The sequence below is a fragment of the Mobula hypostoma genome, chromosome 7, assembly GCF_963921235.1.
Source record: "Mobula hypostoma chromosome 7, sMobHyp1.1, whole genome shotgun sequence".
Classification (NCBI taxonomy): Eukaryota; Metazoa; Chordata; class Chondrichthyes; order Myliobatiformes; family Myliobatidae; genus Mobula; species Mobula hypostoma.
In genome coordinates, this window is record NC_086103.1 from 160,583,708 (window position 1) to 160,608,319 (window position 24,612).

At 40.7% G+C, this 24,612-nt stretch overlaps 1 protein-coding gene across 2 annotated transcripts in view; it reads left to right on the forward strand.

The window, feature by feature from the left end:
- The window catches only part of LOC134349705 (rho guanine nucleotide exchange factor 17-like), a 473,881-nt gene that overhangs the window by 361,793 nt on the left and 87,476 nt on the right, over positions 1–24,612 (forward strand). The window lies entirely within an intron of this gene.

The window sequence follows — 24,612 nt, forward strand, 5'->3', positions numbered from 1 at the left end:
TTGCAAAGAGGGTTCTTGGCACATTGGCCTTTGTAAATATGAACACTGACTACAGGAGGGGTATGCTCTGTTGAAGTTATTTAAGATGCTTTTTTAAAAAAAGTCTGTCCCAAGCCTTGTGGCCCATCAGGCCGGTGCTTTTGCCGGTTTCTGTGGCGTGAAGCGACTGAGAGTATGAGATTCCCCTCCGACGGATAGGACGCCAGTCTATAGCGAGGTTAACCCCCAGCATTTACCAGTACCCATTTTCAGCTGGGTGGACTGGAGCAGTGTGTGGTTACATGCCTTGCTCAAAGACACAACATGCTGCCTTGGCTGAGACTCGAACCCACGACCTTCAGATCGCGAGCCCAATGCCCTAACCACTTGGCCACGCGCCACACTATTTAAGATGTTGATGAGGCCAAATTTTGAGTATTGTGTGCAGGTCTGGTCACATACCTACAGGGAAAAAAATAACTACAAGCCTGAAAGAGTGCAAAAGAAAATTTAAGGGATGTTGCTGGCACTTGAGGATTTGAGTTATATCGTTATGTTTTGGGCCATAGGAGAATGAAGGTAGATCTTATTGAATTTTACATAATTATGAGGGTATAGATGGGGTAAATATATGTAGGTTGGGTGAGTCTAGAACTAGAAGTCATAGCTTTAGGGTAAAAGGTGAAATATTTAAGTGGAATCTGAGGGGGAATTTCTTAACTCAAGAGGGTGGTGCAAAGGTGGATCAAGCTGCTAGCGCAAGTGGTATATGCAATTTCAATTGTAAATTTAATAGAAGTTTGGGTAGGTACATAGATTACAGGTGTATGCAGAGCTATGTTCTGGCCACAGGTAGATGGAACTAGGCAGAAATGCAAGCTAGCCTGGATTGGGTGAGCTCAGTGGCCTACTTCTGTGCTGCATTGCTCTATAATTATTGACACTTAGCCATCAGGCTCTGCTCCGTGGACGAAGAGTACACACAGACTGCTGAGATAAAAATGCAGGAAACACTGATGAAGGATCTCAGCCTAAAGCATTGACTCCTTATTGCTTTCCATAGATGATGGCTGACCTGCTGAGTTCCGGCAGCATTTTGTGTGTGTTGACTCCGATAAAAAAATTGATTTTTGCATTCTCATCCTTGTTTTCAAATCAGTCCTTAGTTTTGATTTTCCTGTCATTATATCTTCCTCCAGATCTACATTACTTTCATATCTCTGCAGCCTTCTAATCTCATGCTCATATTGAATTTTTTTAAATCATTCTGCCATTGTTGGCCATATTTCAAGCCGCAAAAGCCCAGACTCTGGATATCTGTCCCCAGCTGTCTCTCCATCTCTTTATTTTTCTTAGAATGCCTCTCAAAACCAACCTCTTTATCCAAATTTTGTGTTATCTTATCTACAGCCAATATTGACTTATGTCAAATTTTATTTGATCATCTTTTGTGAGGTACTTCAGGGCGTTTTACAACATTAAAGTTTCTATCTAAATGTAAATGATATTGTTTATCCCTCCTGTCTGGATCTGCCTCTCTACGCATTTTCAAATCTCTGGTTCTTTTCCTATTTTTAAAAAGAACTCCTCTGACTAAATTGCTAGCTGTTAGATTCCCCGTGGATACCCTGTGCAATCCTTTATTTTGCTCGTTGAAGGAGGATATTTTGCTGTGCCATTGGCATTGCATTAAGTGTTAGTCACCGCTGACATTCCTACCATCTGCCCTCACAAATGGAGAAGAGCCATCTTTTTGCTCTCCGAGCAAAACTCTATTGGGCAAGGATAGAAGGGATATGAGTAAATATCTTCATTGCTGTCTCTCAGAAGGATGTTCATTCTGCCACTTCCATTCCGGGGGAGAAATATCAATATGTCCTCATAAGCTTCAGGGTTTTTTAGTCTTGTAAATGATCTTGCCAAAGTAATTTCTTATTTGCTTGCGGTGGCTTGAAACAGAACAAAGCAATCTTGTCTTTACAATGTAATGTCTGTATGTCACATTCATGTCAAATCCCAGGCCAGAAGTTGGGTCGTAGATATGCAGTCCCCAAGGCGACAACATTGCCAAGGTCAAACCGTTGAAAGCAGTTTTTGCAAACATTAGTGTAATAGATTGTGTACACATTCATGAATTGCCTTTTTCTTAACTCAGTGAGACAAACGGTAATTGGTGACACCTCCCAGCTGAAAACAGTGGCTGTCACAATGAGTAAGTGAGTATTGAAGGATTTGATGAAGCCTCTTTGTCAGTGGTTTTAATGGAGTGCAGACAAGGGTTAATTACAATGAAGAAATCCAAAGTTTTCGCACTACTTTCAACAACAATTAGAATTGCAGGGTATTATATAGTGATGTATATGTACTTCAATAATAAATTTACTTTGAACTTTGAAAGACAGGCCATGTCACCCTGGAAAATTTCAAAGTGGAAATACCAGCTAAAAGCCAAACAAATACAAACAGACCTCACCTAACCTTTTCATTAAGTACTGCAAGAATTACAATATTTGACTGGGTGGCTTGGAGAATAATGGCCCAGATTTTGCTTCAGCAATGTATCTAAGTGGGGCTATCATTAATAATGTTTGCTTTTAAATTTTGTAAGTTGAGGAACCAGGCATCTTGATTGAGTATCAGTAAAAGTGTTTAACCAGTCAAACTGAGGGACTGTGAAATTAGCAGAACAAGGACTGAGAGTGAATCTGTTTGGGCAAATTCAACGTCAATCCAATTACAGAAAGAAAAACAAAGAGAAGGAAAGAAAGATTGGAATCAATCAAGAGAAAAATGGGTAAAGAAAAACTATAAAACATGTTAAGTTCTACATTTGGCATTTTTGGTATCCTTGACAAAAAATTAAAGCAGCCAGAGTCCATACCAGTATTAGTAAATTCTCAGTGCCAAACAAAATGTATGTTCTGTTTTTGGATTGAAATAGATATGACTTAAACCTTAGATGGATTGGGTTCATAAACTTCTCCATAAATTCAGTGCATGCTACTGCTGAAGCAGATAGGGTCATTTAAATAACTAAATGTGCAGTAGCCTCAGGTATTAGGTATGACACCAAAGTTCAAATTTTCAAAGCAGATTTATTATCTAAATACATGTATATCACCATGTACATCTCCGAGATTCAGTTTCTTGTGGGCATACTCAATAAATTCAATGACCATAATAGAATCAATGACAGACCCAACTAACAGGATGAACAACCAGTCTGCAAAAGACAACAAACACTGCAAATACGAATGAGTGAAAGAAAAAAGAAATAATAACAATAATAAATAACCATAAGTATCGAGAACAGGAGATGAAGAGTATTTGAAAGTAAGTCAATAGGTTGTGGGAACAGCTTAGTGATTGGGTGAGTGAAGTTGAGTGAAATTTTTCCCTCTGGTTCAGGACCCTAATGGTTGAGGGGTAATAACTGATCCTGAACCTAGTGGTGTGAGTCCTGAGGCTCCTGTACCTTCTTCCTGATGGAAGCAGTGAGTATGACCTGGGTGATGGGAGTCTCTGATGATGGATGCTGCTTTTTGCGACAGTTTCATGTAGATGTGCTCAATGGCGGGGAGGGCTTTACCCAAAGTTCAAAGTACATTTATTATCAAAGTATGTTAAGGTTAGATAACCTTGCAATTCCTCTCCTAAAAGGCAGCCATGAAACAAAGAAACCCAAAAGAACTCATTGAAAGAAAGACTAGTGTACAGAGGCAAAAAAGCAAATCATGTAAGCAATAAATGCAAGCAAATAGCATTTGGAACTGAAGTCCACAAAGAGAGTCTGTCCACAGACCAGAGCAAAGCAGAGCAGCAAGCTGAATCAGTCCCAACACCTTGACCTTTTCCCAGCACATAAATCGTCATCCAGACATCAAGTGCAGTTACTTCAATATGCTGTGGGACCTGGACCTCGCCCCCTCGATTCAGTGTGATTGACTGGGCCATATCCACTACTTTTTGTAGGATTTTCCATTCAAGGGCATTGGTGTTTCCATACCAGGCTGTGATGCAGCCAGTCAATGTACTCTCCACTCAGCATCTACAGAGGTTAGTCAAAGTTATGAGTGTCATTATGAATCTTCAAAAACTCCGAAGGAAGTAGAGGCACTACCATGCTTTCTTTGTAATTGCACTTGAGTGCTGAGCCCAGGACAGGTCCTATGAAGTGATAACACTGAGGAATTTAAAGATGCCAACCCGCTCCACCTCTGATCCTCCGATGAAGACTTGCTGCTGGACCTTTGATTTCCTCCTCAGCTCCTAGGTTGTTGTTGTGGCACCACTCAGCCAGATTTTCAGTCTCCCTCCAATATGTTGATTTATCACCACCTTTGATTCGGCCCATGACTGTGGTGACATTAGCACACTAATATGCCACTGGAGCTGTGCTTAGCCATAAGTGACTAGGAACAACCCTCAGCACCCCTTTGCAACTGAGTAGGCACAAATAGTGGATCTAGGAGAGTTTCAGATTCAGATTTAGCCTTCACACATTCCAGCGCCAAAACAGCGTGTCTACAAAATTCAGCAGAATAACACAAGTTACAGCAACAAAAATAACAGTAAGACAAGCAAAACAGGACAGGTTGTGTCCAGGCCTCTAGTCCCTAGCCCTGGATTCTCAGACATCAGGCCTTGTACCTTCTGTCCCTGGTCCAGATTCACAGACTTGGCCTTCAGGTCTAATCCAGATTTGCTAATTTTGGTCTTCGACCTTTGGGCTTTCTACCTCTGGATTTTGACCTTTGGCTTTGCCCTCCAGACTTAACCAAATTTTGGGGATAGACCCCAGGACTTGCTGATCACAGGTTTGACCGCAGGTCCTCGGCCCAGCACTCACTGATCACAGGTTTGACCTTTGGCCTTGACTTCTGGATTCGCAAGGTCCTTTTCTAGCTGTGTCTGAAGGAGGCAGCAGAATCACTCTGGTAGGGAAGGATAGCAGGCACTGATTCTCATTACAAGACTTCCCCCAATATTTTATTCATTTTCCCATTTTAGGAAGTTTTATTTCTTTTCTCCCCACCCAACTAATCATTCTCCACTGTAATTATAAACATCAATTATAATTGGACCTCCGATGCAGGTTTGCAATTGAACCTGCTTTCACCACTTCCAGTAGCACCTCATTCCACACTTGTACCATCCTTTGAGTGAAGAAGTTCCCCCTCAGGTTCTAATTAAATAAATCACCATTCACCCTAAACCCAAGAACTAGTCTCTCCCAACCTGTGAGGAAAAAGTCTACAGGCATTCATCCTAACAACACCCTTCGTAATTGTGTATAGCTTTATAAGATCTTCCATCATTCTCCTGCATTCCAGTGAATAAAATCTTAACCTTTTGTACCTTTCCCTATAACTCGGGCCCTCAAGTGCCCACAACATACTTGTAATGGTGCTCTGTTCTGTATTGATTTGACAATGATAGGGTCTTTTAAGAGACTCCTGGATAGGTACATGGAGCTTAGAAAAATAGAAGGCTATGGGTAGGCCTAGGAAGTTCTAAGATAAGGACATGTTCAGCACAGCTTTGTGGACCGAAGGGCCTGTATTGTTCTGTTGGTTCTCTATGTTTCTATGTTTCTACCCTGTTTGAAAGGTGACACGTTCACTTCAAAAGCAGGTCAAGTCAAGTCAAGTTTATTGTCAAGTGCACAACTATATTTATGCACAGTCGCAATGAAAAACTTACTTGCAGCAGCATCACAGGCCCACAGTATCAGAGACACATGTTGAGGCATACAGTAGAGTTAAAGACTTGTGTGTCAACCAGTTAGTCATAGTCATAGTCATACTTTATTGATCCTGGGAGAAATTGGTTTTCATTACAGTTGCACCATAAATAATAAATAGTAATAAACCATAAATAGTTAAATAGTAATATGTAAATTATGCCAGGAAATAAGTCCAGGACCAGCCTATTGGCTCAGGGTGTCTGACCCTCCAAGGAAGGAGTTGTAAAGTTTGATGGCCACAGGCAGGAATGACTTCCTATGACGCTCTGTGTTGCATCTCAGTGGAATGAGTCTCTGGCTGAATGTACTCCTGTGCCCAACCAGTACATTATGTAGTGGATGGGAGACATTGTCCAAGATGGCATGCAACTTGGACAGCATCCTCTTTTTAGACACTACCGTCAGAGAGACCAGTTCCATCCCCACAACATCACTGGCCTTACAAATGAGTTTGTTGATTCTGTTGGTGTCTGCTACCCTCAGCCTGCTGCCCCAGCACACAACAGCAAACATGATCGCGCTGGCCACCACAGACTCGTAGAACATCCTCAGCATTGTCCAGCAGATGTTAAAGGACCTCAGTTTCCTCAGGAAATAGAGACGGCTCTGACCCTTCTTGTAGACGGCCTCAGTGTTCTTTGACCAGTCCAGTTTATTGTCAGTTCCCTTTGCAGTTGAGTTTCAACCACTATCCAAGAGTCAACATCCAGTTTACTCTTTGCATTTCCTCTTCCCAACGTACCCCATTATCCTCTCAAAGAGCTTTATAGTTTTGTCAAGCAAGAGCTGCTTTTCCGCATTTCTTGAATTAGCACGCCTTTTATTTGAATCTTGCAACCTTCAGAAACTTAACCTTTGCTATTTGTCTAAATGGCACATAATTATCTGATTTATTCCTTTCCCTCTCTTTCAATGAGGACACACACTGGCAAGTTTCCAGTACAAGAACATTTGGATTCCAGTCAAGGGCTCAGCTTTTCTTTTTTCAATTTCTCTCAATATTTGCAATACTTTCTACTTTGAGCTCCACAGGCTTTTTAGACCATGAGGCATAAGAGCAGAATTAGGTGATTTGCTCCATTGAGTCCACACCACCATTCCATCATGGCTGATTTGTTATCCCTGAACCCCATTCTCCTGCCTTCTCCCTGTAACCTTTCATGCCCTTACTAATCAAGAACCTATCAACCTTCGCTTTAAGCATACACAATGACCTGGCCTCCCAACCATCTGTGGCAATGAATTCCACGGATTTGCTACGCTCTGGCTAAAGAAATTCTTCCTCAGCTCTGTTCTAAATGGACATCCTTCTATTCTGAGGTGGATTTTCTATATTTGATGGGTTTGAATGCGATCCTCCCTCATTCTTCTGAACTCCAGCGAATACAAGCCCAGAGCCATCAAGCACAGCTCGTATGTTAACCTTTTCATTTCTGGCATCATTCTCGCAATACAAATACACTCAGAAACTTCTATAGTTGTACCGTGGAGAGCATTCTGACAGGCTGCATCACTGTATGGTATGGAAGGGCTACTGCACAGGACCAAAAGAAGCTGCAGAAGGCTGTAAATCCTTCATCTTGGGCGCTAGCCTACAAAATACCCAGGACATCTTTAGAGAGTGGTGTCTCAGAAAGACAGCATCCATTATTAAGGACTTCCAGCACCCAGGGCATGGCCTTTTCTCACTGTTACTGTCAGGTAGGAGGTACAGAAGCCTGAAGGCACACACTCAGTGATTCAGGAACAGCTTTTTCCCCTCTGCCATCCGATTCCTAAATGGTCATTGAAGCTTTGGACACTAACCCCACTTTTTTTTAATATATAGTATTTCTGTTTTTGCATGTTTTTTAAATCAATTCAATAACATAATTGATTTACTTGTTTCTTTATTATTATTATTTTCTCCACTAGATTATGTATTGCATTGAACTGCTGCTGCTAAGTTAACAAATTTTGTGTCACATGCCGGTGATAATAAACCTGATTCTGATTCTGAACCTTCTCTGGGCCCTCTCCAATGCCAGCACATCCTTTCTTAGATAAGTGGCCCAAAATTGCTCACAATACTCCAAGTGCATTCTGACCAATGCCTTATAATGCCTCACTCACCCTTTTCTAAGCTACCAAAGCTAACTTCACTTTCAACTCAATTTTCATCTCTTCTGTCACTTTATATCCGTATAAGGAAGCCATGCAAAAAGCATATTTATTTACTTCTTTAAAAAAAACCTCTTCATTCTAATTAAGAAGAGGTTTAAATCTTCCACTTTATAATCATTACTTTCAAGCATTAAAGATCAGGATCAACTTTGTTCACCATATACAGTACATTTGTGTCTGTGTGAGGTGTGGGACATTTGCGAGACTTTGAACTTTTTACTGTGCTCGTGGACTTCTTCATCAAGTTATGGTATAGTTGCACTGTTGTAACTATATGTTATAATTATGTGGTTTTGTCAGTTTTTTCAGTCGTGGTCTGTCCTGTATTTTGTGATATCACACCGGAGGAAATATTGTATCATTTCTTAATGCATGCATTACTAAATGACAATAAAGGAGGACTGCGTGTCTTCATAATCTAATCTAATCTAATCTAATTTACATGTATTAGGAATTTGCTATGATGGATTAATCAAGGCATGACATGCAACAAAAAACAACAGCATCCAACAATTATAAATTATATAAAAGCAGTTAGAGGTTAAAATACAGATAGGAATAAAATGGCATAAACATGTGAATATCAGTATATATTTACAAGGTTAAAAAAAACACTATAAAATTGGATTAAAGTGTTTACAGTGCAGTGTAGTGTTGGGGTGATAGAGGGGGTGGGGGGTTTTACTTGAATGTTTGATCAGATTAGACTGGGGAAAGGAACTTTTAAGGTGGCCTGAAGTTTTTTTAATAGCCCTATAGTGCTATCCAGAAGAGAGCTTTTGGAAAAGGTAGTTTGCAGGGTGGGTAGTGTCTGCAATGACTTTTTTCTGCCCGCTTCTTTGTCACGGACACATACAAGTCCTGCAGTGATGGTAGATTGCAGCCAATGACCTTTTCTGCTAACCTGACGGATCGCTGTAGTTTTCATTCTGGCATTCCTAATCTAAGTTGTATCAGATACTGGGAGAAATACCGTGGGGTTAGGGGTTTCCAGCTTTCAGCAAATCAATGGCCCCATCCTGAGTGTAAACCTGGTTCTGGGACTTGAATCCACAAACCTTCTGATTGTGGCCAGAGCATGGCATGCAACAAAGATGAACAACATTCAACAATTATAAATAAAGAATTGTATATGAAATAAAGTTAGAGGTTAAAATACGGATATGGAATAAAATATACATAAATACCAGCATGGATTTAGATCTGGGTTTGATACACCTGTGCGTTATTGAGGGAGTGCCACATTCTCTGAGGTGAACTCTTATGGACAAGACACCTAGTTGTGACTATCTGATCGCTTGGCTGAGATATTGTTGTGAAGGAGACATTTGCCCCCCCCCCCCACCACACACATGCTCAATGGTTATGCGATGTTATGTCATGTTTAAATTTAGAGAAGATTCGTTGTTCGATTTCTGATTCTAATCAAGATTTTCAAACATTATGGGGACCCTTTCTGAACTATTTTGAAAATCTTTGAATTGTTATTGTTATTAAAATATAGATCTGTGCTATTATTATAAAACATTATATGGTAAAGTACTCTTTGTTTTTTTTAACCAACCGGCTTTGTCTTGGTAGTGGGTGTAGATTTTTTAATAATATAATTAACCATATTATTGTATTTCATAATTCAATTTATTTTATTTGATTGATCATGAATATGGGATACCGTGATTGTATCAGTGTTATTTATATATAGTGCATTATGTGCTACCTTATTTTGATTTTTAATAAGTATCCTTATGAATTCTGTATTTATGTATATGAAATTTAATAAATTGAATAAAAATATTGGAAAAAGAAAGAAGGAGGCAGGGAGAACTCTCCATTGTGCCACCTATTCTTCAATCAACTGTCCCTAAAAATAGCTAATCTGGTCACACATCTCAGCGTCCCTAGTGGAGCTGTGTCATGTGCAAATTGGCTGCTGCATTTTCTGCAGTGCACAAGTGACTGTACTTCAGAAACAGAAAGTACTTTACTGGCTCTAAAGCAATTTGGAATGCTCTGAACTTGTGAAAAGACCTAAATAAATGAAGGTTAGCTTATTCTTATGAATCCGCATTCAGACAGTATAAAAATATCTCCTTTGACCATTCCGATACACAAGAAGCTAAAGAGCATGAAGATAATGGTGTTTAGTGATGGTGCAGGGTTGACAATGTTTATTTAACTTTGATTACTATGACTGTTATTAACTATAATTGCTTTGCCTGGTTCATTCCAATGGCAGTACTGATGTCCTGTAGCGCCGGACTGTCTCTGCTAGTTACTGAGTGTGGAGCTGTGCCGAGCCAGATAAGTGATGAGTAATTGCCGTCAGCTGCCTAGAGACATGGGCTAGCGAAAGTTTGGTCATCACTAAACTATTTGAAGTGTTGATTTTAACTGATGATAATACTCTCTGGATGTTTTGCATGTGGGACAGCTGCAGCAATTATAGGAGGTAGGAAAATGGAGGGGCAATCTTTGGCACATAATTTGATACTGCGATTTCAATACAGGGGAAAATAGAAGCAAAAAAAAAGCAATCTGGAGAAATATGGATCATTGCACAAAATCTGCGAGAAGCCCTTCTCTTGTTCTGGTGTAGATCGTTCAGCTGGAGTTGACAATCTTCAGTCCTGAATTTGACATATTAGCCCATTTTTTCAGTGCAGACTATTTTAACAGTTTATATTTTAACAGTATAACAGTTTATAATTTTCATTTATCCTCTCAAATAGTCTTTAGAATGTCATTCAGTCTACTTTATTACGTAACTTAAGTGAGTTTCTGAAAGAAGTTAACACCTACTTTTATTCATATGGTGCCTTTAATGCAGAATGACATCTTTGTTGGCAAGTGTTTGTGATATCTTCTGACTTCAAAAGACTGGTAATATCTATTTGGAAGAAACTTCTTTTTATGATTAAACAGTCATCGAGTCGTACAGCATAGAAGGGGCACTTCCACCCCAAATTGTTCATGCTGACTAAAATGGCCATTAAAGCTAGTCCAATTTGGCCCATATTCCTCTAAGTCCTCCCTATCCACATACCTGTCCAAATATCGTTTAAATGTTGTTAATTTCCTCATCACTTCCTCTGCCGGCGCTTTCCATACATGTATCACCCTCTGTGTGAAAGGGTTGCCTCTCACCTTAAACTATGTCCTTCAAGTGGTAAAGAGGAGAAAGGAGGCTCAAATTTGATGACTACCAGAGGTTCCAAAGTGCAAAGTGCAAATTACAGCCTTTTGACTGCAGCTTTTTGTTGTAGTGCACTTCAGTGGTGTGAAAGTGTCAAGGCACTTTGCAGCTGCAGAGTGTATACAGAAATTAAAGCTGACGTGGGAAATAGATCCTTGGGTAGGGTAGGTGGCACATTCGTAATTGGACCAACAAGTAGATGAATCAGGGTAAAGGTTAGTTGCTGGGCATTGGTGATGGGGAGGGGACAGAGATAATCATTCAGGCACGCGGTTCAATAAGGTGGGGCTGTTTGTATCAAACAGATGGGGATTGTTGAGTTGAGGAGGTGATTACATTAATGTACTGTTAGTAGTAAACCTGAAAGTATGGCATCAATGGGAAAAGTGAATACAGTGGTATAACATAATTGGGACCAGAGGAGGCAATAAAAAACTGCAGTCGCTAAAAGTCTGGAAAAACTCAGCAGGTCAGGCAACATCTATGAAAGAGAAGCAGCGTTAACATTTCATGTGAAACGCCCTTCATTAGATTCCAGTGTCCTGACGTCATTGATGTTAAATGCCTGTATAAAGTAATTCATAAACAAGACACAGTCATCAGGCTTCTAACTATTCTATTAGAAGCAGAATTAGGCATTACAACATTGGGCCACCAACTTGTGCAAGATTTCTTTATTCAAAGTTCAAAAGTACTCAGTAAATTTATTACCAAAGTACATATACATCATTATATACTACTCTGAGGTTTGTTTTCTTGCCAGCATTCACTGTAGGACGAAGGAGTATTATAGAATCAATTAAAAGCTACACACAAGCAATCAATGTGCAAAATACGACAAACTGTGCAAATACAAAAAAAAACCCAAACAATAAAGGAATGCTGATTCAGAGGTCCGATGGTTAAAAGGCAATAACTGCTCCTGAACCTGCTGGGTTGGGACCCAAGGCTGTCGTACCTCCATCATAGTGGCAACAGCGAGAAGAGAGCATGTCCTGGGTGGTGGGGGTCCCTGATGATGGATTCTGCTTACTTGTGGCAGCGCTGCTTGGGTCCAGTGGTGGGGAGGGCTTTTCCTGTGATGGACTGGGCTGTATTTAGGCTTTTCTGTCCATTGGCATTTGTGGTTCCATACCAGGCTGTGGTGCAACCTGTAAGGATACTCTCCACCGTCCATCTATTTGCTGTGGTGAGTTTAGAGCACAGCATGCAACAGAACACAACATTCAACCATTATAGAGAATAAAGAAGTATATAAACGTACAGTTAGAGATATGGAATAAAATGTGCATGGATACATAAGTACCAGCATGTATTTACAATGTAAACACCATTATAAAAAGTAGTTTAAAGTGTTTGACAGTGCAGTGTAGTGACAGAGATAACAGGTACAGTGGGGTGCCGGGCTAACAAGAGCGGTTGATCAGATTAACTGCCTGGGGGGAGAAACTTTACAATGACATGAAGTTTTTGTTTCAGTAACCCTATAGCGATTTCCAGGAGGGAGACTTTGAGAAAGGCAGTGTATAGGGTGGATAGTGTCCGCATTGATTTTTCCTATAGTGACTGGAATGGTCATGTCTCATTCCTCAGCTGGTAATACAGCCATCAGGAAACTGCCCGTCTTTCTCTAGCTACATTCTTAATGCAGTCTGCCTTTCTACTTCCCTGCAGCACCTTCTCAAACTAATCGTTTAGCCAAGAACTGTGTTTTTTCACGCAGTGAAACTCATGCCCCTCCAATAGCACTAAATCACATTGCTCGCCACCTCTAAAATTCATTTAATTGAAATCAATGGATTCAATTTCGGAGACAAGATTACATTGTGCTGAAGTTATCATACAATTCATTGTGTTTAGCACTCCATTAGGGATGAAGTTCAGATACTAATCCATTATTTGCAGTTTTCTGTTTAATCTAAATTTTAAATCCTTCTCTTTGTCATTTATTTTGCATTAAATGAAATAATTAAGTATTAACTAAATTCAAGTTTATTGTCATCTGACTGTCCATATATATAACCAAATGAAACAACGTTCCTCTAGACTATGGTACACCCACAAAACATAACACACAGCATATAAACCAAAATATTACCATAACTAAATAATAAAATATAATTCAAAGTGCGTGCAGCACAGATAAACAGTACACAGTAAACAGCACACTGACCCCGTGTCGAGACCTTGGTGGTGGCAGGGTAATCATTAAAACTCAGTTGTTTAATTCTGAATATCAGGGAAATGTAGAGATACAGTTCTTCAGCCCACCCAATCCACACTGGCCATCAAGTGTCCATTTTTACACTAATCCTACTCTTTCTTATTAATACCTCCCAAAATTCTACCTCTTGCCTCTCCTATTAATACCTCCCAAAATTTTTACCACTTATCGAAGGCAATTTGCGGATCAATCTAACAATCTGCACGTTTTTAGGATGTGGGAGGAAACCAGAGTACGTGGAGGAAACTCCAAGAGAGGGTGCAGTCAGCACTGGAGGTCAAGAATGAATCCAAGTCACCGAGCCTCTGAAACTGCAGCTCTGCTATTTACACTACTTGTGCCAACAGAAAATCTATTCCTCTGTGCTGTTCCCTTTAGACGCCAGTCAGATTCACCAGGTGCAAACTGTATTTCCAGAGTTGTGATCACAATCACACTTGTAGGGGTGGCCCCTTGGATTGTCCTGAGCTGGATGATCTCCGTGGAGCAAAAGCTCGGGCACTGAAGCTGGCTGCTTGCAAAGAACAATAAGGCAGGGTACTTGTTTGTGATCTCCAGCTGGTGGTACGTGCTGGCATCATTGTATTGATTAGTCTGCAAATAATAATTGCCGATTAAATGATACCTGCTCTGTATCAATTAGACTGTAAATACTAGGGTAAGATGGGAAGAAGGCTATAGATGTAGTGGATATGTCTTTAACTATGGAAAACTAAAGGGCAGCACCAGTCGCATAATGCTATTACAGCACTAATAACCCAGGCTCAATTCAACCACTGTCTTTAAAGAGTCTGTACATTCCCCCTGAGATGGCGTGGTTTTTCGCTGGGTGCTTTGGTTTCCTCTCACGTTCTGAACATGTATGGACCAGTAGGTTAATTGATTAAATGTGTGTAATTAGGCTAGAAGGGCCTGTTACCAGGCTGTGTCTCTAAATGTGAAAAAAAGAAAAGGAATTTTGCAAGAAGATGATAATTAAGGAGTATCACATTGATGAAATAGGAGGTTAGGATAAATAAATTGATTTGAGCTAATTTTCCTCATCTGAAATCTATTAAAGTAGCAAATCATGGTGCACATTGCACCAAGGAGATGAAAAATCAAGGGAGGCAGGACTCTTTACAAGAATCCATAAATCATGTATTTTGTCCTCCAAGCAAGTTTTAGTCTGTAAAGCTGCTGTGTTTCCTCCTTCGCAAATGGGAAATTACAACTGAAAATATTATTGACTGCAAGGTAATAAATATTATGAAATTATATTGTCAAAAAACTCAAGATTAAATAATTCCCTAGAAAATATTACTTCGTTCTAAAATTTCTTTGTAGTCCCAGGGGAAAAACTGTTATAATTGTGACATTTGACTGTTTGGTCAGTGGAGGATTTCCAAAGGACACACAACAGCACCAGTCAGTTCTGATTATATGTCAATGGCCTAAAGTGTTTCTTTTGTTTCTGTTTCTTTCTAGACTAATGCTGCCTGGCCTGTTGATTATTTCCAGTATTTTCTATTTCTGTACTTTTTTTGCTTTAACATTCTCCAGTTCTGGCAGCATCTTTGGAAAATCTCCCCAGAGCTATCGCAGTCTTTTTTATCATGTGCTGATTAGAGCTGTACATAGCGGTCCAGCACAGTAATCTAACGGGTCTTAGTTCTAGCAATAACTTCCTTTTCTTGTATTCCTTTCTCAGACTTGTATCTGAGATGCCAACTTAATCCCCCTGTCTGCCTTTCCTACTCTCTTCAAGGATCAATGGGCATACACTTTATTATATACAAGAATGCCTAATGTTACAAAGACTTAAGTAACAAAAAATCATTATGATGAAATCTCATTTTATTGTTCTTTGCTTTAAAAAAGCGAACAAAACGTTAAAATGCTATGCAGTGGCTGAAAGCTACAAGCATATAAGGAGCACGAGGTGGGGGGAAAGGCAGTTTGTGGGCTTTATATATGTACTTGCCTTTCAATAATGACAGTCACTTTACTGTTGAATTCTTGGAATGCCAACTTTGAAGTTCTCTTCCATCGCTAACACCCTCCTTTTCTTTCCAGTTTTTGGTGGGGTGTGGACCAAACCTTGCTTCCACAACCACATCCCTTTCTTATAAAATATTTCCAACGACACCCCATCAACTTGACCGCCACATTAAGTCACCTGTCTCACCCTATCAGGGGCATACCCTTCACTTACTGGCTTCAGCTGCTCCGCCACCTGAAAGTAATTTGCTTGCTTCCTTTCTTTCCCCGTCTGCTGAAGGGCCCTTGATCTGAAACGTAAACTGTGTCCCTTTCCACACTGCTTTGTGGGGAACATAGACACTCTGCAAGCTTTGAACACCACATGGCTTGGTGTGGATAGGCTGCCTAGTCGGTGGGCCCAGGCAAATGGTACAGCCGCTCATAGCCGCACCTGGGCAGCTCGATGTGACTTCCACCCATCTGGACTAGGGAGATCTGTGCAAGCAAACACACAGCAGGGGAGGCAGCAGCTTCTATTACAGATGCTCAGTGGCCCTGTACCTGATAAGGTGGTCACTGAGTTACGTTCGTGGTCTGTGCATTCAAAGATGCTGTTCTGCACTCCGCTGTTGTGATGCTTGGTTGTTTGAGTTACTGTCAGCTTCCCGTCACCTTGAACCAGTCTGGCCATTCTCCTCTGACCTGTCTCATTAACAAGGCGTTTTCTTCATTCTCCTGTACCTCCTCTCTGATGGGATGAGAAGAGGGCGTGTCCTCGGTTGTGAGGGTCCTTAATGAGGGATGCCAATTTCCTGGGGCACCTTTTGAAGGTGTCCTCGGTGGTGGGGAGGGGAGAGATGAAGCTTGAGTTTTTTCTGATCCTCTCCATATCATATGGTGATGCAAACGGTCAGAATGCCTGCCGTGCTACGCCTGTAGAGATTAGCCAGAGTTTTCAGTGACATGCCAAATTTCATCAAACTACTAATGCAGTATAACCGCTGGTTTGCCTTCCTCATTAGTGCATCAATATGTTGGGCCCAGTTAGGCACATGTATATAGCTCGGCTGCTGAGACTTTTGCACAGTTCTGTATTTGTCAATGTGGAGTGGAGAGCAAGTTTGTAAACATGGTGGGAGCAAAGGGTGTTGGGAATGGCGAGGGTGGAGTGCCTTGGGACAGGTGGCAGAGAACGAGTGCCAGGGGCGTGGGTGACACATCCAGCCCTGCGACAACAGGCAAGATCATTTGGTTCCGAACATTTGGTTTATTGATCATTACAGAGTATCTCACTGGTGCCTCCTGCCCTCTCACTTCTCCCGTACCCATTTCCCATCCCCTCTCCCTGCCCCCTTCCCACTCTCAGTCCACAATAGAGACCCATATGAGAATCGGGTTTATCATCACTGACGGGTCATGAAATGTGTTTCTTTTTGCGTCAGCTGTGCAGTGCAATGTATGAAATTGCTACGGTACTGTACAGAAGTCTTAGGCATCCTAGCTGTATATATGTGCCTAAGACTCAAGCACAGTACCATAGACCTTCAGAGATGTTGACACCAAGGAACCTGAAGCTGCTCACCCTTTCCCCTGCTGACCCCTCAATAAAGACTGGCGTGGGTTCTCCTGACTTCTCCTGACTTCTCCTTCTGGAAGTCCACAATCAATTCCTTGGTGTTACTGATATTGATTGCAAGGCTTGTTTTAATAAAATTCTGATCACAGAATGCACTGCCTATGCTGCTGCATTGGATCACATTGTTGGCATTATAGGGCATCAATAAGGAATATGAGAGAAATTGAAACCCTACACTTATACTGGGGAACAACCCTATACCTGATCCTTAGCAACATGGCAGTGAGTTATTCGGGAAGGTTGGAAGTATTTTAGGCTTTTGGCAGAGGCAGCAGTAACTCTGCTATGGAAAAGGTAGAATCTCAAGAGTTGTTTTGAACTAAACCATAACACCATGCCAAAGGAATCACTCTAACTCCGAGAAGATCAAATGTCATGTACTTTTTCATCTGAAGAATGATTAAAATGTGGACTGGAGTTATGGAGGCAAAATACCCTGAATCATTTTAAAACACACCATCTCTCAGTTATCCAGCGCCTTTAGCACGGCAAAGCTGTCCAGATGATAAAAATGGCTTCACAGGAACAAGACCAAGCAAAACAATTAATTTTGAGTCAAACCAGAGCAGATGATCAAAAGCCTGGTTAAAGCTGTAGACTTTAAGGAGTGCCTTAAAATGGTAGAAATGGAGAGAGGTTTTGAGAGGGAGTTCTGGAGTTCTTTGCTTTCAGAGTTGTCTGCCAAGGGTTAAGCAATTAAATTTAGCCTCGAAGAGGCCAGCATAAGAGCAGCAATTGGAGAGAAGCAGATGGATGATGTGATAAATGGATTGAGTATCTTTCTGAATGAAGAGGCTGCAATAGGCTAAATAGCCTTCGGTGCCCATTTCTATCTAGTGTATTGGATCTTTTTTCTCACACTGGAGTGAGTATAGAAATTGTGTGGTAGCATTTTGAAAATGTTGTCCTGGATTCAATTTTTTAAAAATTTATCTGCAGAATTCCTCCATTTGTGTAACTTGCTGTGATTTAGCTGAGCCAATCGTTAATATTTTGCAAGGGGAAATTTTTGGTATGGTGACCAATCGAATATTGACAATCATTTTACAGAGATCACCAAAACGTACAAAATGTTAGTGGGTGTAAGGTGGTTGTTCTGTAACTAAGTACGGATGTAAAGACGGTGGGTTGTGAAGGAACTAAGGTTCTACCCCTATCCCAGTTCCTTTGTTGCATCCAAATCCTTTGAGAGTGACTCCGGATCAAAGAGGACGAGGTAAAGCAGAGATGTTTCAGCAGAGGATTCTTCAGGCTACACTCTTAGTTGCTTGAGGAAATGGTTGATATGATAAATAATAATTATATCAGAATCAGATTTATTATCACTGATTATATGATATGAAATTTGTTTTGTGGCAGCAGTACAAAGCAAACACATTAAACTATAACACAAAATAAATTAATAGTGCAAAAAAAAGAATAATGAAGTAATATTCATGGGTTCATGGACTGTTCAGAAAACTGATGGCAGAGAGGCAGAAGTTGTTCCTGAATAATTGGGTATGGCTCTTTATGCTCTTGTAGCTCTTCCCCACTGTTTATAATGAGAAGATTGCATGACCTGGATGATGAGGGCACCTAGTGATGGATGTTGCCTTCGTCATGGACTGCCTCTTGAATGTATCCTCAATGGTGAGGAGGCTTGTGCCCATGATGGAGTTGGACACATCTCGAACTCTACAGTCCCTTTCAATCATGTGCATAGGAGCCTCCATCCCAAGTGGTGAGGCAACCAGTCAGAATGCTCTCCACAATACATGTATAGAAATTAGTAAAAATCTTCAGTGGCACTCTAAACCTCTTCAAACTCCAAGTGAAGTAGAGCTGCCAGTGTGCCTTCATGATGGCATCAATGTGTTGGGTCCAGGATATATCTTCCAATATGTTGATGTCCAGGAACTTGAAGCTGCCTACTTTTTCCACTACTGAACTCTCAGTGAGGACTGGTGGACATTCTCCCGACTTCCCTTTCACAAGTCCACAATCAACTCTTTGGTCCTTCTGTTGCTGAGTAGGAAGCTGTTAATGAATGTGAGAAAGGGGCATGAGAAGGCTTTTAAAACATCACAAAACTGTAATGCTTATAAACGTATTCATTATGGAGAAACATGGGGATGGAGGCTCATTAACTCAGGAAAGCTTCATTTGTTTGAACGTTGTGGAGACTTCACCTTCCAAGTTAACTTTTTGAAGTGAGTTCCTTTTTAGTGTAATAAGAATCGATTCAGAGAAGGTTTTCTGAAAATAATTGGTCAGATTTCTAATCCAACAATGAGGAGAAGGCATTAATTTAGTGCTGAGATGGTGCTGGGATTGTAATGGGGGAGGTGTATCCAAAGAATCACCACTGAGCGATAAAGGAGAAGCTACTTCATCATGACTAACCAACGAGTGAGGAAACTCTCTCCCACATATTCCCAAATTAATTAGCTGTCTTATTATACATGATACTTGGCATAGTCTTACAGCCATATTTTCCGTATATAAATTTCAAGACACTAATTGCACAGTTCAGTGCTCAGCCAATGAAGTTTCAGGTGACTAATTGTGCAGACTATTTACAGAGTGATGTGGAACATTCATTCTGCTCACTGCCGCCTTAATTAATTCCTACTCTTGGCTCCGGTGTTGAGTGTTTTAGTAAGATTCCATTTGACCTGAACTTTTCCTGAATTGTGGCCACCATGGAGGTAGATCATTTAACACAGAGAACTTGCCCTTGTTAATATAGCAAATGGAATGTCTTGAATCTGATGTGTGGAGAGAAGTCATTAAAAAAAATAAAAAGGATATGAAAGCTTACGGATAACTGTTTTATTTTATTCACTGTGCCTAAATATTAAGTGCAATAAATTTTTGATGTAATGTCCTTAATAAATATTTCCTTCAGTGACCTGGTTGTTCCTACAAGCATTAATGTTTTTTTATTACATTGCTGATTACAAAATATTTTAAGCACTTAATCTCCTTTTACATTTAATACACTTTTCCGGATGGGAACCATTGCCGTCTCTAACATAGATAATCAATATTGTTTCAGGAAGGGTTGATGACAGAATTCCTGCTTCCAAAGGAGAGGCATTTCCCACTTCCTCGCTACATGCTGTAGTTTAAACTGGAGCAAATCCTGCAAATTAGAATCTCCTTTTGTCACTGATTGTAAAGAAACAACATGGAATGTTTACTTTCCCAAGAAAAGCAAGTGAGCTTGGGAGGGGGGGGAGGGGACAGGAAACCCAGGGTAGGGATTTATTTCAGGTAAAATTGTGAGATGGGGTGCAAGGTTTTGTTGATTTTGGGATTACTTCCCAAGCCAAGGTAAACAGAACTGAGGGGCGCAGGGCTTAGTTTTGAGAAATTTCAATCTTATGGCGACCTGCCAATCTGATTCATGCTCCTTCAGAGATCACCATCATAGTTAAAGGCCTGTAAGCGAGAGAGGCGGCGTAAAACTGCTCCTGTAACCTGAGCAAAGTAAAAATAAATAGAAGGCCCCTCTGGACTGGGGGCGGGTGCAAGTTCTGAATGGTGTGCACCAATTAGCATAAAGCCTTCAACTTTTCCTACTTTTATGTGAGTTATATTCAGCATGAATTAAAATTCAAAGCTCAAAGTAAATCTATTCAAAGTACATCAATAGATTCAATAGGTACATTTAATGTCAGAGAAATGTATACAATATACTTCCTGAAATTCTTTTTCTTCACAAACATCCACAAAAGCAAAGGAATGCCCCAAAGAATGTACTGTATGTCACCATATACAACCCTGAGATTCATTTTCGTGAGGTTACAAAGTTACAGAAAGTTAATTAAGCTTTTTATCTTTAATAATTAATATATCATAATATTGTTTTAAAAATCCTTCCCTTGATGTGCTGACTTTACAGAAGGAAATACAGTATATGATTGTTTAGCATTTTTCCAGTCTTCAAGATGCCCCCAAGTATTGTACCACCGCTGTTGAAGCATCACCAGCAGTGGCATTTTTCCCTTTATGAGGGAAACACTGCCAGCCAATATACTGTACATGCAGATGGTTTCCATCACTGTACCTAGTCTAACCATGGCCAAGAAAGCACAATAGTGCCTCCAAGTCCGCGTGAGTCTTAAGGAAATTTGGCATGTCCCCTTTGAGCTTTACCAGTTTTAAAGAAGGACTGTAGAAAGCATCCTATGCAAATGCAGATTAGCTTGCTATGGCAACTGCTCTGCCCAAGACCATAGAATCTGCAGAGAGCTATGGACATCCATCATCAAGGACCCCCACCATCCAGGCTGTACTATCTTGTTGCTGCCATCAGGAAGACGGTACAGGAGCCTCAGGACCCACACCACCAGGTTCAGGAACCGTTATTACCCCTCAATCAACAGACTGTTGAACCAGAGGGAATAAAGTCACTGAATTTCACTCACTCCAACACTGAACTGTTCCCAGAACCTCCCAAGGACTCTTCATCTAATGTTCTCAATATTTATTGCTTATTTATTCACTATTGTTATTATTATTATTTCTGTTTCTCTTTCTTTTTGTCTGTACTAGTTTGTAGCTTTTTGCACATTTGTTGTTTGTCTGTCCTGTTGGGTGCGGTCTCTCACTGATTCTAAAGATGTGCAAATTGGTAGGTTAAAAGGGCTCTGTAAGATGTCCTAGTGTGGGTGGATGGTAGAATTATGTGGGTAGAAAAGGTTACAAGTAAGGTTAATGAGCAAATAGGACTGCTGTATGAGCTGGCATGAACCTGATGGTCCTCTTTCTGCATCGTATGGAATAATGAACTTTATATCGAGTCAGATTAGAGCAAGAACAATCAACAGCAACATGCTGATTATGTGATAATTATGATATGTTCACCAAAGGCTAACCTTTCCAGTTTATTTTCAGGATATATTCATTCCATCACACTGGCAGAACTACACCCAGTGCCACTTTATTAGGTACCTACAAGATAGTAAGTGGTTATTTGAGTTACTGTCTCCTTCCTGTCAACTTGAACCAATTATGACCATTCTCCTTCGACCTCTCTCATTATCAAGGTGTTTTTGCCCACAGAACTGCCATTCACTGGATTTTATTTTTTGGTTTTTATACCATTCTCTGTAAAATCTCGATACTGTCATGCATGAAAATCCCAGCAGATCGGCTGTTTCTGAGATACTCAAACCACCCAGTCTGGCATCAACAATCATTCAACGGTCAAAATCACTTAGATCACATATCTTCTCCATCCTGAAGTTTGTCCTGAACAAAAAACGAACCTCTTGACCATGTCTGCATGCTTTTATGATCGGCTGATTAGATATTTGCATTAATGAGCAGGTGTACAGCTGTATCTAATTAAGTGGCCACTGAGCTGCCCTGTGAATATTCTTCCCAGAAAACCAAACAATTTATCTTACAGTTCAGGACACTGTAAGCTCACACAGGCAAATGAGTAATAAATCTCTATTCTAGTGTTTGTTCTCATTTACAACCGCAGTATAAAAGGACTTCATGAAAATGAAACTACACTAATAGCAGGTGAAATTTATAAGGCTGCACAGCTGCAGAACTTATCTTGAAGGCTGTCCAAATTCATGGAATAGGTAGTCCGCCAACCAAAATATCACTGAAATACAAACCATGGACACCATTCTTTTTACTAAAGCCAGCATCGGTGACAACAATCCTGCTTGGCCACAAGTAGGGCGCAGTGATTATCCATGAGCTTGATAAATCTTGTTCCTATTTTAGTTTCACTGTCAATTATTAAGATTTCAGAATGGTCTCTCATCCTTTCAATCAACCAGCCTCCATTTTTAAAATCTCCTCCCCCTGCCCCCAACCACTCCAACATCCATTACTTTCCTGAGGTAGGTATTTCCAGTCATTGTATTGTTGCAGAAAACTGGAGAAGATTTTGGTGCATTACCAAATATCCTGTGTGAGCTTGGGGTAGGAGAGTTGGCAGGCTGACGCTGGCACATATCACAGATGAATCTAGCACGTCATTTATCTGTGCTCTGGCAATGTCCTACTGCAATAATCGACCCTAAAAACTCAACCACATTTCTTTCTTTGTCTGGGATACCAAGATTGCTTAACAGCTGAATTAGTTGACCCCAATGAGTCAATAAAAGATCATAAAACTTAGGAGCAGATTTAGGCTTTTAGGCCTATTAAGTGTGCTCCGCCATTCCATTATGAAATCTTTTACACTGTTACTAATCACAAACTTATCAACCTCCACTTTAAAGATCCCCACTCACCATGCCTGTACAGTTGTCCGTGGCAATGAGTTCCACAAATTCACCGCCCTCTGCCTAAAGAAATCCTTCCTAATCTCTGTTCTCTGTCCTTGTATTCTGAAACTGTGCCCTCTGGTTCTATACTCCACCACTATAGGAAACTTGCTGTCCATATCCACTAGGCCAGTGGTCCCCAACCTCTGGGCCGCGAATCGATACCAGGCCGCAAAGCATGCAGGGGTGCAGCAGTAGCCAGAACGCACCCAGCACATCTTTAAGAAAAAAGCCGAAATAAACAAGCTAATTAGTTAGGTGCCGCCCGGCACGTAAATGTTGGCCCAGATCAGAGGCGATTGCCAATTTCACTTGCTTTACGCGATGTTCACTTCTCTTTCCAGGGCGCTGGAGCCTTTAGCTGTTCCATTGTTTGGTCAATTTAAACGCCAGCCCAGACACGCTGAAAAGACAGGGCTGTCAGGATCGAGGTGACGTGTTGAATCTACACCAACTTCTAACAAAGTATAGGGGCTGCCGTGCTTTCTTTGTAATGACAGTTACGTGCTGGTCCCAGGACAGATCTTCTGACACTTTTCAGAGAGAGAAACGTCGATCCTTCATGCTGAAGAATTTAAAGTTATTGACCCTCTCCACCTCAGTTCCTCTAATGAAGGCTGGCTTCTGGGCGACACCTACTTAATTAGGTCGTTTATTTTGGCTTTTTTCTTAAAGATGTGCCGGGTGCGTCCTGGCTACCGCTGCACCCCTGCATGCTTCGCGGCCCGGTATCGGTCCGCGGCCTGGAGGTTGGGGACCACTGCACTAGGCCATTCAGATTTCAATAAATTTCAATGAGACCCACCCCCATTCGTCTAAATTCGAATGAGGTCAAGTCTAGGGACATCAAATGCTCCTCATACATTAACCCTTTCATTCCTGAGATCATTCTCATAAACCTCATCTGGACCCTCTCCAATATCAGCATATCCTTTCTTAAACAAAGGGTCCAAAACTGCTTACAATATTCCAAGTGTGTTCTGACCAATGCCTTATAAAGCTTCAGCATTACATCCTTGTCCAATATTAAGAAAGATAATTTCAGCCTGAATTTGGGTTTTATTTTGATGAAAACCAATTATAAGTAAGATGCTGGTATTTAGGTAAGAGTGTGGTTTCTAAATAACAAGAATGTAGTTTCAGAAACAGCAGGGAGCCTTGTGAGACACGGTCTCCAGCCTTACTTGTTCATACTGCTGATACTCTGCTGACTTACTTCATTACTGGTTAAATTAGTTTCTGCTGTCTTAGCTGTTTTAAGTGCATTATTAACCTGGGAAGTTCAGTTAGATTGTGCACAATCTCACTGATGACTCAGGGACTTCGTTCTTTTGGATCTATTGCAAAGGTTGAGCATCAAATTGAAAATTTGATTCAAACTGGAATTTGAAAGGAATATTTTCTCAGTTGGATTCATACCGATTTCAC